Source organism: Triturus cristatus, chromosome 1_1 (assembly GCF_964204655.1).
Source record: "Triturus cristatus chromosome 1_1, aTriCri1.1, whole genome shotgun sequence".
Lineage (NCBI taxonomy): Eukaryota > Metazoa > Chordata > Amphibia > Caudata > Salamandridae > Triturus > Triturus cristatus.
The window spans coordinates 388,329,010-388,344,348 of record NC_140579.1 but is presented as its reverse complement, the minus strand read 5'-3'; positions in this window follow the sequence as shown (position 1 = coordinate 388,344,348).

Below are 15,339 nucleotides of genomic sequence, written 5' to 3'. Positions count from 1 at the left end.
CATGATGAACACCATCCACTCCGGATCTCCGACCGACCCATGCCCCCACCATGTCTTCAACAAGGCCGCCTCCACCATCGCACCCCACCTCCGAGACATCATCAACGCCTCCTTCGACACAGCCACCTTCCCGGAGAGCTGGAAGCACGCCGAGCTCGGCACACTACTGAAGAAACCAACAGCGGACCCGACCGACCTCACGAACTTCCGCCCAATCTCGCTCCTTCCATTCCCTGCCAAAGTCATCGAGAAGGTCGTCAACAAGCAGCTGGCCGCCTTCCTCGAGACGAACGGATCCCTCGACCCATCGCAATCCGGATTCAGAGCCAACCACAGCACCGAGACCGCCGTCTTCGCAGCCACCCTCGACATCCGAGCCCTGCTCGACAAAGGTGAAACAGCGGCACTCATCCTCCTTGACCTCTCCACAGCATTTGACACTGTCTGCCACCGCACCCTAGTCCAACGCCTCAACGACACCGGTATCCAGGGGATGGCTCTGGAATGGATAATCTCATACCTCTCCGGCAGAACACAGAGAGTACGCCTCCCTCCGTTCCGCTCTGAGGCCACCGAAGTCATCTGCGGCGTCCCGCAAGGATCGTCGCTCAGCCCCACTCTCTTCAACATCTACATGAAACCCCTCGCTGCCATCGCATGCCAACACAACCTCAACATCATTTCCTATGCCGATGACACCCAGCTGATTCTCTCCCTCACCAGAGACCCCGACACCGCCAAAGCCGACCTACACGAAGGGATGAAAGATGTCGCCGAATGGATGAACATCAGCCGCCTGAAGTTGAACAAGGACAAGACAGAAGTCCTCATCCTGGGACCGTCGCCCTCCGCATGGGACGACTCCTGGTGGCCCCCGGCCCTGGGCACCGCACCCAAGCCAACGGACCACGCACGCAACTTGGGCGTCATCCTGGACTCCTCCCTATCGATGACCAGACAAGTCAACGCCGTCTCCTCATCTTGCTTCCACAACCTCCGCATGCTCCGCAAGATCTTCAGATGGATCCCGACCGAGACCAGGAAGACTGTCACCCAGGCCCTCGTCACCAGCAGACTAGACTACGGAAACACCCTCTACGCCGGTACAACAGCCAAGCTTCAGAAAAGACTTCAGCGTATCCAGAACGCCTCCGCCCGTCTCATCCTGGACGCCCCCCGACACAGCCACATCTCGAGCCACCTGAGAGACCTGCACTGGCTCCCTGTCAACAAGAGGATCACGTTCAGACTCCTCACCCACGCACACAAATCCCTCCAAGACCTGGGCCCAAGGTACCTCAACGACCGCCTGACCTTCTACACGCCCACCCGACAGCTACGATCCGCGAACCTCGCCCTCGCCGCCGTCCCTCGCATCCAGAGAGCCACCGCCGGAGGAAGATCCTTCTCCTACCTGGCGGCTAAGACATGGAACTCCCTGCCCGTCCACCTGCGGCTGACCCAGGACCACCTCGCCTTCAGGAAACAGCTCAAAACCTGGCTGTTCGAGCAGTAGCAGACCCCCTCCCCCAAGCGCCTTGAGACCCTTCCGGGTGAGTAGTGCGCGATATAAATTCCATGATTGATTGATTGATGAGCAGCACACTACTACATTTGCCAGACACCTAACACATTATCCCCACCCCAAATCATGGAGCAGCACCACCAACAGCAATACAAGAAAAGCAGTAGTGTGCAAAGGGAAAAAAACATAGCTTTATTCAGCATTAAAAAAAGATTTGTTATTAAAAGTTGAATATGTACAAGGCCCATAGGGCAGTCCATAGTCCAATTCCTGGTGGGGGACACATACGGACGCGTGTCCCCTAGCTTGCCTGCACAGTTCATACCTCCTTTGCTTCCACAGGGGGGGCATCATGTGGGGGGGGATGGAGGACTCCACCACAGGGGGTGGGGCAGCGCCAAGGGTGGAGGTGAGAATGGCGCTGCACATGGTTGCAAGGTCCTCCAGCGTCTCCCCTGCACCCGAAGGAACCACAGGCCCCAAGGAGGGGGGGGTGTCGGAGGGATGGGTCTCAGCGCTACTGGGGAAGGGTGTGGACAGGGGGGGACTCAACTACCCTGACCGGGGACTCCTTCGACCGCTTGCGGGGTGGTGTCACACTGGGGCTCAGGGACAGAGCGGCCATGAAGGATTCTTTGGTGGAATCCTGGCCAGGAGAGCTGAGGGGAGTGGATTTGGAGGTAGTGGGTTGTGATGAATGTGGACTCCCACTGTGGCTGCGTGTCTTCCGTTTGCCCCCCGACCCAGTGGGTGTGCCTACTTCACCCTGTGTGTGCGTGACAGGAGGTGTGCGCTTGGCCTTCCCTGGTGGTGTGGTGCCTGTGTCTGGTGGGGTGCGTGCATGGGTACGTCTGGGTGTGCTTTGGACAGGCATGGGAGTGGGAAGTGTGGATGGTGCAGGGGTATGGGGGGACGTAGCGCTGCAGGAGACCCACTGCTGTAGTCAGTGTCGAGTCAATGGACCTCGGCAACTGGCGTTGGTCAGACTGCGCATCTGAGATGCCCTCCATGTATGCCTCCATCTGGGTGAGCACTCGTGTGTGGCCATGGAGGACATTAAGCATCGCAGTCTGACCAACCTGCAACTGGCGCAGGATGTCCACAGACTCGGCATTCGCGGCAGCAGTGGAGACAGGGGCAGGGGGTGCGGTGCCTGGCAAGAAGGAGACACGTGGTGACCTAGCACGGCGGGAAGGGACCAGAGCAAGTGGGAGGCCGGTGATGGGAATCGAGGGGGCGGGTGGAGATCGAGTGCTGCTGTCAGCTGTGGGAGCAGCCTCCGCCCTCTCTGGGAGATCAGCCTCGGACCCGTCAGCGTCATAGTCGGTGGTGGTACTGGACAGGTCCTCCGCCTCACTCCCCTCGGCCTCCGTGCCACTCGATGCGCCAGACAAGACAGCACTGCTGCCACTGGTGCCTGCTCCCTCCTCACGGTCCGTGCCAGTGTCTCCCTCGGAGTCCCCCGACGATGCTGTGGGCAAGGTGAAGAGACAGGAAATAATCAGACACCTGTATACATATGTCACATGAGTCAAATCTACATAGGTCACAGTGCATAGCCTGAAAAGCAACATGAGTAACATCTACAACACAAGGTACATATGTAGGCCCTGCAACACACAGCTGGTTGACCCACCATGCCACTGAGAAACAATGGAGAGCATGACCCAACAGCAAATTACTTGATATCAAATAGGACAGAGGAGCCAGGCTCTGAGGACAATCGTGCACAGCATCTGTACCACACAGCGTTGACAAAAAAGGGATGAGCAGGAACCATGTCTATTAACTTTTTCCACATGCTGCAAAGCTAATACATTAAAACATGCACAACATGACTGGGTCACTGCACCTTGAGTGTATGTCCAGACAAACATCAAACACAGGCCAGACCTAGCAGGGAGACTTCAGATTTGGACATGTAGGCCTTGCTCGCACAAACCACCCCCTACCTGAGACAATGTGATTGAGACAGAGGAAGTACTTACACCTCTTACTCTGGGATAAAAACACATGGCCTGCACTAAATCCTGATTGTACACAAACTACCCCTGGTGCGCCTGTCCACATATATCATTGACAATCAACCATCATCAGATTGTCGTTCCAAGACACACAGGCACTGCCCACTGTGAGTATGCACAAGCAAAATTGGGTGACACTGTACAGTGGACACATGTAGCACAGTTTAAGTCAATACAGATGAGGCCAGGGTACAATGCCACAGAGCCCAACCTATGCCGAAGACACAGAGAATGTCTCACATTGTTGGATGACACACATGATACCTAGGAAAAGGTGCCCCAGGGCACGGTAGTGGCCACACACCTCCATGGTCCTGGATGGATATGACTGCAACTGAAGCAACCGTCCCTGCACTATGCATTACTCCCACTCATGCACATCATGTCAGAGGGCACAACTTTGGACATGCATGCTGGAAGGCAGTACACTTTAAAGACACACTCCTATGTTGGGACTCAGCATCTGTGCCAACTGACATGGACCCCACAATGACTGAACTGGCCAGGGCACAGCCAAGGTCCCAAAACCTGTTACACTCCACCCCCACACATGATGCTGCAAGCATTGGGCACTTGGATTAACGGCCAGCCTAGATTACCTTGTGCAAGAGTGACTACACACAGACCAGGGAACACATGGCAAGGAGGGGAAGGGAGGAAGAACAGCACCGGTTTACTTTGGGGAACTGGTTATGCACTGCACATGTAAACCCTGGCAGTGTATCCATGCAACTGCGCACTTCCAAAAGCTGGTGACACACAACAAACACACATGTACCTACCCCCTTCCTGCTGCTGCTTCTCCTGTAAGCGCCTATCCAAGTCGGGGAAGACCACCGCCAGCACACGCTTATGGATGTGGGTCAGACGCCGGCGCCCACGGTTCTTCCGGCTCTCAGGTGAGTCCCCCAGCAGGACCCGTGCAATCCTCCTCGTCCAGCACCGGATATCCTGCCAGCGTTTCCTCACCTGGGCTAGGCGCCGCTTCCGACCCTCCGTATTCCTCACGGCACTGACGGCTTGCTTCCATATCTCCCCCTTGGCATGGACGCCTACCTGTGAGGATGCAAAAGTGAGAATACTTTAATTCACCTGAGCAATGACACAGAGACACACATATTAACAATTTGTCTTCTTTGAACAGGCCATGGTATGCAGGCAACTCATTGCACATTTGTCATAGGGACATAATCCACTGTGGAAGGCAAAATGCACTACGTGGCATTGAAAGAACACAGGTGGCGTGAGGTGTGCCACACAATCAATGATCCTGGATCACACTGTGCATCACAAGCTACACAAGGATTATGTACAACACCTCAAAGCAGTCACATGCCCCAGCCCACGGACGCTACCTCAGCAGAGTACACAGACACACACAGGCACAGGACAATCACCTGCCATTGCCAACTGCGGGTACAAACCTCACTCTGCCCATGTGCCACTAGACTGGGGGGTGTCACAGGTGTGGGGCTTGCTCAGCACGGCAGTCACACAGCACTGCTCCCTGCTCACATCACATGGGCAGGGTATATCCATCCCTCATGCAGCTGGTGTGCAACACTCCCCATATGCACTCACCCACATGACAGGGGACTTACACATACACCAATGTCCAGGGGACGAACACATCATTTGGACACTCACAGCACAGGTACACTAAACAAACACACATCTATGGGTACTGTCACCTGTCACACTAGGGGGACCACAGAATCACATCAGGACTGTAGCAACAACATTCCCAGGAGGAGTAGCCAGGCAGAATGTGGCATGCACCATGCATTGATTGACACAGTAAGCACAATGCAAGTGAGGAGTGCACACAGGAACCACAGCATGCTCTGCATGGGAGACATGAGGCCTTCCCCACCCTGGGACCCACTCGAAACAACATTGCTTGTCTGTCACACAGGGACACAATGCCAGAAGTCACAGTCACAAAAAAGGGGCACAGTCTAAGCTAGTGGAGTCTGCACTCACCTGCTCCCCTGGTCAACCATACAGCATGGTGTACTGTGGGAGGATCACATCCACCAACGCCATATTCTCCTCCATGGTGAATGGCTGGGCCCTCTCCACAGACCTGGACATGGTGCCAGAGGAATCACGAGCAGCAGCAGTGTTGTGGAATGAAAGGATGTGCAGGCAAGTGCTCTCTCATGGGACCTGGCTGCCTTATATCTGCCTTGCTGGCCTGTTTCATTTACAGGAGTACAGGGTGATTGGTCAGTCACATTAGCATCCTACGTTTCCTACAATCCCTTTAAACCTACCCCAGTGAGTGGCTTTGCATGGTTTAAAAATTGAGCATGATGTCAAGTCAACAACCACTTTGCAACAAAGTATATTGTTTCTAACCGACTTCTGCTGGCCACCTGATGCAATAATTCAAACTTTAAACTGGGTCTCCATGACAACCAGCATGCATTTAGGCCCTTATACTTGTCCCTCATGTGTCCCCTATGTTATTTCAATATTTACACACAGGTACGGTCCGTTCCATGGCCCTAGGGCACCCCAAATGCAGTGATATGGACCGTACACGCGTGTGTAGGGTCCCTATCACTATGGGAGTGCTGGCGTATGCATACGCCATAGTGATACAGACCGTACACGCGTGTGTAGGGTCCCTATCAGTATGGGAGTGCTTGGGTATGCGTACACCATAGTGATACGGACCGTACACGCGTGTGTAGGGTCCCTATCACTATGGGAGTGCTGGCGTATGCGTACGCCATAGTACTACGGAGCGTACACGCGTGTGTAGGGTCCCTATCACTATGGGAGTGCTGGCGTATGCGTATGCCATAGTACTACGGACCGTACACACGTGTGTAGGGTCGGTCCGTATCACTATGGCGTACGCATACGCCAGCACTCCCATAGTGATAGGGACCTTACACACGCGTGTACGGTCCGTATCACTATGGCGTATGCATACGTCAGCACTCCCATAGTGATAGGGACCCTACACACGCGTGTACGGTCCGTATCACTGTGGCGTACGCATACGCCAGCACTCCCATAGTGATAGGGACTCTACACACGCGTGTACGGTCCGTATCACTATGGCGTACGCATACGCCAGCACTCCCATACTGATAGGGACCCTACACACGCGTGTACGGTCCATATCACTGTGACGTACGCATACGCCAGCACTCCCATAGTGATAGGGACCCTACACACGCGTGTACGGTCCGTATCACTGTGGCGTACGCATACGCCAGCACTCCCATAGTGATAGGGACCCTACACACGCGTGTATGGTCCGTATCACTGTGGCGTACACATACGCCAGCACTCCCATAGTGATAGGGACCCTACACACGCGTGTACGGTCCATATCACTGTGGCGTACGCATACGCCAGCACTCCCATAGTGATTGAGACCCTACACGTGCTCTCAGAGCAGATGTACGGTGCGTTTCACACCTGACAGTGGTGACAGGCGGCACACAGAAAGGAATTGAGCTGTCATACTTGGCCAAGGCTGGACATCAAGGCATTGTCTGTGCAGTACTACATGTGTCGGGCACAGGTGGGTCAGGCTGTGATGTGGCACTATACTCCTGAGGTGTGAAGCTAATAAAAGTATGATGAGCTGTGTACACATGTCATGTGTGATGGTGCCCTATGTGCCACACATCCCCTTCACTCCTTTGACATGTGTGCATGTAGTACAGACTTGTTGAGCCATGCGTCACTGGCATGGCACAGTCACCGACACCCGCAACTGTCCCCTGATGCCAGGTACACGGAATATTACCCCTGACATGTGAATGCCCGCGTTGCACGCTGTAACTATGTCATGTGTGTGTCATGTGTTCCCATAGGTTTGCTGTAGGTGTTTGGTCAAATGCATCTGCAGTTGCTGCAACCAACATGTGTCTGTGTGTAGATGGCCATGGCACACTGTTACGCACACCAGCCCACATGTGTAATCCGACGTAAGGTGTGTATGTATGCATCGTCACGGAGTTTCAAAACAAGGACATATCTGCATACTCTCAATGTATGTGTGATCAGTCTTGACATGTAATTCTTCATGGCAAGGTATGTGGTCTGTCCTTTTTCTATGACATGTGACCTGTGCCTCTAGTGTTCCGCAACCTGTCTGTACAATAAACATCCTTCTTCTGCACATGTGTGGATGTCTGTAACTCCTGTAATGCGTCTGCCTGTTCACTTACACTGGCCCACAGCTAGTTTCATGGCATGGCATATTGAGGTTGAGAATCAACGTTTGTAGCTGGCTCTTGGTAGGAGTGTCACCTGCCTGGCATACGTGTCCAGGGCATATTGCACAGACCTGACTCTGTATGTAGCATATGTGTATTGCCTGTTGAACATGTGCTCAGTACATTGACATTGGTGGTGTACTGTACTCACTCTTCGTTGTCCCTTCTAATTCACTGCAGGGCTCCGCCTCTCCCTCGACCAATTCCGGACTTGGCTGACCTGTGGGAACATGACTGTATACGCCGCTACCGCTTCCCCCAACATTTCATTGAGGACTTGACGACACGGCTGGCACCACACCTCCAACCGCTACACAGGTATCCTACTGCACTGACACCCAAGATGAAGGTGATGGCAGCCCTACATTTCTTTGCCACGGGTACCTTTCAACATACCCTTGCCCATGTTGGTGGCATGTCCCAAACCATGTTCAGCCGTGTTCTGCATGATTTTTTAGAGGCCATGTTGGATCACCTGGATGAGTTCATAAAATTCCCAACTCCTGAGCAGTTGACAGGTGTCAAGCGTGAGTTCTATGCCCTGGGAGGGATGCCCCATGTCATTGGATCCATAGATGGAACACATGTGGCTTTGGTACCACCACAGGCACAGGAGGTAGCGTATAGGAACCGCAAGCATTACCACTCCATTAATGCCCTTGTGGCGTGTCTTGCCAACATGGTGATTTCACATGTCTGTGCTCGTTTTCCAGGATCAGCACACGATGCCTACATCATGAGGCGTAGCAGGGTGCCTGAAATGATGCTGCAGCTGCGCAACGAACGAGCATGTATTGTTGGTGGGTATACTCTGGCAGTCCTGTATTTAACGTCATCTTCCTGTCTTACTGCTTCTCCTGACCCACTGTTGTCCATCATGTTTCCATGTAGGGGACGCTGGCTATCCCAACATGCCATGGCTGATCACGCCTCTCCGCAACCCCAGCACGGCTGCCGATCACCGCTACAACAATGCCCATGGGCGGACTAGGCGAGTGATAGAGAGGACGTTTGGCCTCCTGAAGAGCCGATTCCGTTGCCTCCACAAGACCGGTGGCGCACTCCCATATGCACCGTTGGAGGTCTGCAAGATCTTCCTCGTGTGCTGCATGCTGCATAACATGGCAGTGGAGAAAGCTGTGCCACTCATCCTGGATCCAGATGAGCAGGACCATCCACCCGTGGAGGATGAAGGGCTTGGTCACGAGGCAACTGATGTGGAGGAGGAGGAGGCGGTAGAGGACATCCGGAGTCGGCTCATACGCAACTTCTTTGCTTAGTGGTGAGTTCCAGTGTCTGAGTGTGCACGCATTGGGCCGTGTGTGGCATGTGTTGCAATGTGTGTGTCCATCTGCATGTCTGCCAAGTGAGTCAGAGGTGTGTTTGGATGTGTCACTCGAGTGATGGTGCAATGGAAGAATGTTTTTCCAGAGTCATCATTGTCACCTAGCATGTTGACAACCTTATACGTGTCGAGTACATGCACATGCATGCCGATGTGCTTCTTTTGGCTGACTTCTGGTGTGTCTCTCATCCACAGGTACTTACGCATGTTGTCTGCTGGTGGCATTGTTGTGCTCCTGCTATTCCTCATGAACACAGCAACATGTGCTGAATCAGCGTTACATGCACGGACAAGTTTGAAAATCTCCTTAGGGTAAGGGATGCAGCACGGCTTTTTGGGAGTGGTATTTGTTTTGAATGTGTGTGCACTGCTCCTGTTCATGTTTGGATACTTTACATACATGTAGAATCACCATGGGGCACATGACATGGAGCTGAATTCACCTGAATTGATGGTCAGACTTGGTGACAGTCATCTGTAATGGGATTGTGGATTGTGATGAAGCCATCAATGTGTGTAACACTGCCCTCGGAGACATACGGGTTGCACCGGGTTGACATGGTGTGTGAATTCCCCATTAGGGGCTCAATGGTGTATAGCAGCCTCTCCGTGAGCAGCAGGGGGTGTTTAGCTGTAACCCGTCACTTTTGTGCCAGTTCTATGGATTTCCAGCATCTGTGGTGCAAAGGGGGGTGCCAGTGTTGGTCCCACGTGTTCATCCACATGACCTGTGTATGTGTTGACAGAGTTGCATTAGCATTCCGACACATATGAGTAATAAAGGTGTCCCTCTGCCTCCAAGGTGCCTCATCTCTGTCAATGGTGGTCTGTTGCCACTGTGCATGTGGCATGTCTGGCATTGTTCTCAGAGATGGTGCATATGAGTCTATGTGTAGAGTAGCAAGATGCAAGCTGTTTGTCAGGGATTAGAATCTGTATTGTGCATGATGTCCATGGCTGTGTAGGTATTGTGGCATGTCAGTATCCACGACGGCCACTGTGCTGCATGTGAATCCATTGTGTGTGTGTGTGCCATGTTGAACCAGACATTCCTTCCTTGACATACACCTTTTGCATAGTTCCTTCCTGAGATCCTTGTCTTTGTGTGCTACTTGTGGCATTGTTTTCTTGACATGGCGCATGCTGCTGCAGGCCCTGCAGCAAGGGCACCCAATGTCCACGCAAACGAGCTGGTGTTCATCATGGATTGCTTGCTGACATGTGCTATGCTGATCAGCAGCATCTGTGCCTCATGCTGCAGCACACTCTGCATTATGCACAAGATCCCCAGTTCCATCCACCTCAAGGCAAGAGGGAGACCATCCCCCAGGTCAACTACGACATCCGTGTCTAATCCTACCCTGCACTCTACGGACATGTGCGTTACAACTCCCATGATACTTATCCACATCCAGGGTGCATCTGCACAGCTCTGCTTCTACATCCGGCGACCAGGCCACATCAACGTCCAACAGAGATGGGGGGAATGGATCACTGCCAGCTGCAGGATGAGCTTCTCAATCCACGCACACATTCAGGATGCAGCCCACAACCACAACACAACCTTGTGGCACTGTGATCCAACACCCCATTGTGCCATCCCCATGCATCCAACCTTGGCCGGCCCACCATTCTCCACATCCACCTGACTCAAGCATGCAGGACATGGTTCTGCCACGTGTCTACACATACCTGGGACTCCCACCCCAGGACACTCCACATGAACCCTGACCTCTGCGCATGACTGTTGCTCTTCTAAATCGGTCTGTAGGCACAGTTGTGCGGGCACCCCCTCAGCTGGTTGGGCCCATCACGGGTGAGTATGGTGCTCCATGTCTGTATTGGATGATACATTGTGACCCATGTGTGTCCTGTGCCAGACTCAGACCCCAGGGTATGGATGGTTGGAGTTACTTCTGAAATCAGGCATGGTTTGACTTTACAACACACACATGTAGTGGAATAATGCAAAATGACGGCATCATCTCGTGATTGTGATGATTTTTATTTGTGGTGGGGCACGTGTTTGGGGGGATGACAAGAGGTGCTTGGCGGGAGTGTAGAATCCAAAGTTCACAGGGGGAGTTGGTATCCTTGCCATTGAAAGTCATCAGAGTCTATGCCACAGTCTTTGTCAACATTGGTCAGACAGTGACCAGCAAGGCCATGTGGCAGAGAATGTCATTTGCTGATGTGCTGCTGTTGGGCCAGGTGCCAGGCCAGGTGACCTGGGAGATGGTGATGTTCCGCTGACTCTCACGGTCTTTTGCGTGGACGACCCACCCTCCTGCGGGGACCCTCAGAAGCAGGCCATGACAATGCTTGTGATGCTCCGTCGGATGAATCCTCCTCCTCCTGATCCCTCCCTGTGGGTCGTGATGTTCTTCGCCTGGTGGCACAGGGAGGGTTGCCCATGTTTTCGGCAATCCGACGGAGTACACGGGTCATATCCGTTTGCACCGCCACAAGCTCAGCCTGTCTTGCCTCCATCCGTCCTTGGTGTCGCTGTTGAAAGGCATGTTGCTCGGCCTGCAGGGTCTTCATCTCCTCGAGGGTCCCCTTGATGTCTGTGAGGGTGGACGCAATCTGGACCATGCCCCTGGCGTCACGCCGGTATGTGTCCAGGATGTTGCTGACGTGTGACATTACCGGTTCCTGAGCCAACTGGTCAGGTTCGCGCCTCCGCCGTCCTCCACTCCCATCACACCTGCCCACTTGCGCCTGGCCTGTCGTTGTGGGCACATCGGGTCTCCGGGACCCCTGAGGGATGGCATTTGCGGTGTCACCTGCCTCCTCCTGGGTGCCCGGAGAACCTTGTCCCTCCTGGACAGACTGGCTGTGTTGTTGTGTGCGGGCAGGGCTCCTGGGTGTCTCCTGGGATGTGGCAGGAATGGGGGTGGTGGTTGGCACAGTTGTACCTGACGCAGGTGCTGCAGGTGGTTGGACACCAGAGGGGCTAGGTTGGTCTGGGTCATCCACGAAGTGGTGAGAGTCGTCGCTGCTGGTGGGGTCCTCTTCACGCCGAGCCTGGTCCTGTGAGTCTTGGGGGGAGATCGACGAAGTTGACCTGTGTGTGAGAGAGACAGTGTTAATTGTGTTACATGCGACATCCACGTTTCATTCATTTTTGAGTTGGCACAGTTCCTCTGGGTGGTTGGATTTGGCTAGCATTCCTCTCACAGTGCACTTGTGCATGGGTATGTCCCTTGGCCACAGCTTTCGACACTTTACCTATGTGTGACACAATCTTAGTTGATGCTTCTTTTGGGAACGCAGTCAGCAGTGTAGTGAGCGGGTGTAGCAAGCCATGCAGAGCCGCCTTACGTGTTGCACTGTACGTGGCCAAATGGTGTTTTTTCCATGCTATTTGAGAATGCAGGTAGGTAACTTAAGCATTTGTGACAGGGTTCTGACAAACACAGTGGGTTGGTATACTGGGTGTAAGGTTAGGTTTGTGCCTGCAGCACGGATGTACTCGTGCATAGATTGACACATGGCCCAGTGTTTATCAAAGGTTAAAGGGGGGGTTCACGCACTGCCAAACCTTGTCTACATGCACACAGTCCACCTGCTGACGAGCGGACATGGCCACACCACCCAAGGGTGATTTGGTCTCCCTCTGTCTCCCTTTCTTCCTCCCTCTGTCACCCTCCTCCCACTGTCCGTCTCCCTCTGTCTCCCTTTCTCCCTCTCTCTGTCAGCCTCCTCCCTCTGTCCGTCTCCCTCTGTCTCCCTTTCTCCCTCCCTCTGTCAGCCTCCTCCCTCTGTCCGTCTCCCTCTGTCTCCCTTTCTCCCTCCCTCTGTCACCCTCCTCCCACTGTCCGTCTCCCTCTGTCTCCCTTTCTCCCTCCCTCTGTCACCCTCCTCCCACTGTCCGTCTCCCTCTGTCTCCCTTTCTCCCTCTCTCTGTCACCCTCCTCCCACTGTCCGTCTCCCTCTGTCTCCCTTTCTCCCTCCCTCTGTCAGTCTCCTCCCTCTGTCCGTCTCCCTCTGTCTCCCTTTCTCCCTCCCTCTGTCAGCCTCCTCCCACTGTCCATCTCCCTTTCTCCCTCCATCTGTCACCCTCCTCCCACTGTCCGTCTCCCTCTGTCTCCCTTTCTCCCTCCCTCTGTCAGCCTCCTCCCTCTGTCCGTCTCCCTCTGTCTCCCTTTCTCCCTCCCTCTGTCACCCTCCTCCCACTGTCCGTCTCCCTCTGTCTCCCTTTCTCCCTCCCTCTGTCAGCATCCTCCCTCTGTCCGTCTCCCTCTGTCTCCCTTTCTCCCTCCCTCTGTCACCCTCCTCCCACTGTCCGTCTCCCTCTGTCTCCCTTTCTCCCTCCCTCTGTCACCCTCCTCCCACTGTCCATCTCCCTCTGTCTCCCTTTCTCCCTCCCTCTGTCACCCTCCTCCCACTGTCCATCTCCCTCTGTCTCCCTTTCTCCCTCCCTCTGTCACCCTCCTCCCACTGTCCGTCTCCCTCTGTCTCCTTTTCTCCCTCCCTCTGTCACCCTCCTCCCACTGTCCGTCTCCCTCTGTCTCCCTTTCTCCTCCCTCTGTCAGCCTCCTCCCTCTGTCCGTCTCCCTCTGTCTCCCTTTCTCCCTCCCTCTGTCACCCTCCTCCCACTGTCCGTCTCCCTCTGTCTCCCTTTCTCCCTCCCTCTGTCAGCCTCCTCCCACTGTCCGTCTCCCTTTCTCCCTCCCTCTGTCTCCCTTTCTCCCTCCCTCTGTCAGCCTCCTCCCTCTGTCCGTCTCCCTCTGTCTCCCTTTCTCCCTCCCTCTGTCAGCCTCCTCCCACTGTCTGTCTCCCTTTCTCCCTCCCTCTGTCACCCTCCTCCCACTGTCTGTCTCTCTCTGTCTCCCTTTCTCCCTCCCTCTGTCATCCTCCTCCCTCTGTCCGTCTCCCTCTGTCTCCCTTTCTCCCTCCCTCTGTCAGCCTCCTCCCACTGTCCGTCTCTCTCTTTCTCCCTTTCTCCCTCCCTCTGTCAGCCTCCTCCCACTGTCCCGTCTCCCTCTGTCTCCCTTTCTCCCTCCCTCTGTCAGCCTCCTCCCTCTGTCCGTCTCCCTCTGTCTCCCTTTCTCACTCCCTCTGTCACCCTCCTCCCTCCCTCTGTCTGTCTCCCTGTGTCCACCTCTGTCTCCGTCCCTCTCTCTCCCCCTCTCCTTCCCTCTGTGTGTCACCCTCTGTCACCTCAGCCCAGCTTCCTGGGCACACACAGTTTGCAGGTCTTTCAAAGGACATTGGCTTGTTCATGTGGGTTTGTTTCTTATCTCCGGGCACCCATTGGGCGGAGTGTCTGAGTCTGCGCTGCTGCTGTGGCGGTGTGTGCTGACACTCTTTCAGAGTGATGCGTCTTCATTAGCTGCTGTTATGTGCAAATTGTGCCTTCATACCCATGTCATCCTGCAACGCGGCCACCATTAGCAGGCAACACAGTACTGTGTGGGGACACACTGTTTGTATGGCTGTGCCCTAGGCCATATGGGCTGAGGGCATTGTTGTGTGCTTCAGAGTTGCTCTATGTTAGTTTTGAGGCACTCCCTCCCGGCATCGGGGACATCCTGTCTTGTGTTGGTGTTTTGTGTGGCCTGTGACTTGGCATGGCCTTGCTTGGGGCATGGGGCATGGAGGCGCTAGTGGCATGTGTGTGTTTTTGGAGTGTGGTTGTGTACGGTGCTGGCTTTGGGGGGGTTGCGTGCATGATTGGTATTTTGGTTGTGTATGGCGTTCCCACCATGTGAGGTGAGTTGTTTGTGTACTCACCAGGTTCTCGGACTCCTTCTACTCCGTCTACTCCCACCGGCGGCAGCGTGGCCATCACCTTCTCCTCCCAGGGATGGTAGTGTACCAGTCTGCGGGGCGGCCCTCCTCCAGTGATGTTAGCCTGGTTGTGCTCGTCCGTCATTTTGCGGCGGACCGTCCTCCGCAGATCGTACCACCTGGCTTGGCACTCATGCCTGGTCCTTCTGGTGGACCCAACAGCATTCACAGAATTGACAATCCTCTCCCACATGGCTGATTTTTCGGATATGCTGGTCCGTCTGACCAATGTTCCAAAGAGCTGTGGCTCGACTCTGACGATTTCGTCGACAAGGACCTCCAGCTCCTCCTTGGTGAACTTTGGATTCTTGTTAGTGGGCGTGGATGGTTGTGGGGGTGTGGGTGTGGATGGTTGTGGGGGTGTGAGTGTGGTTGTGCAGGTGTGTGTGTGTGAATGTGATGAGG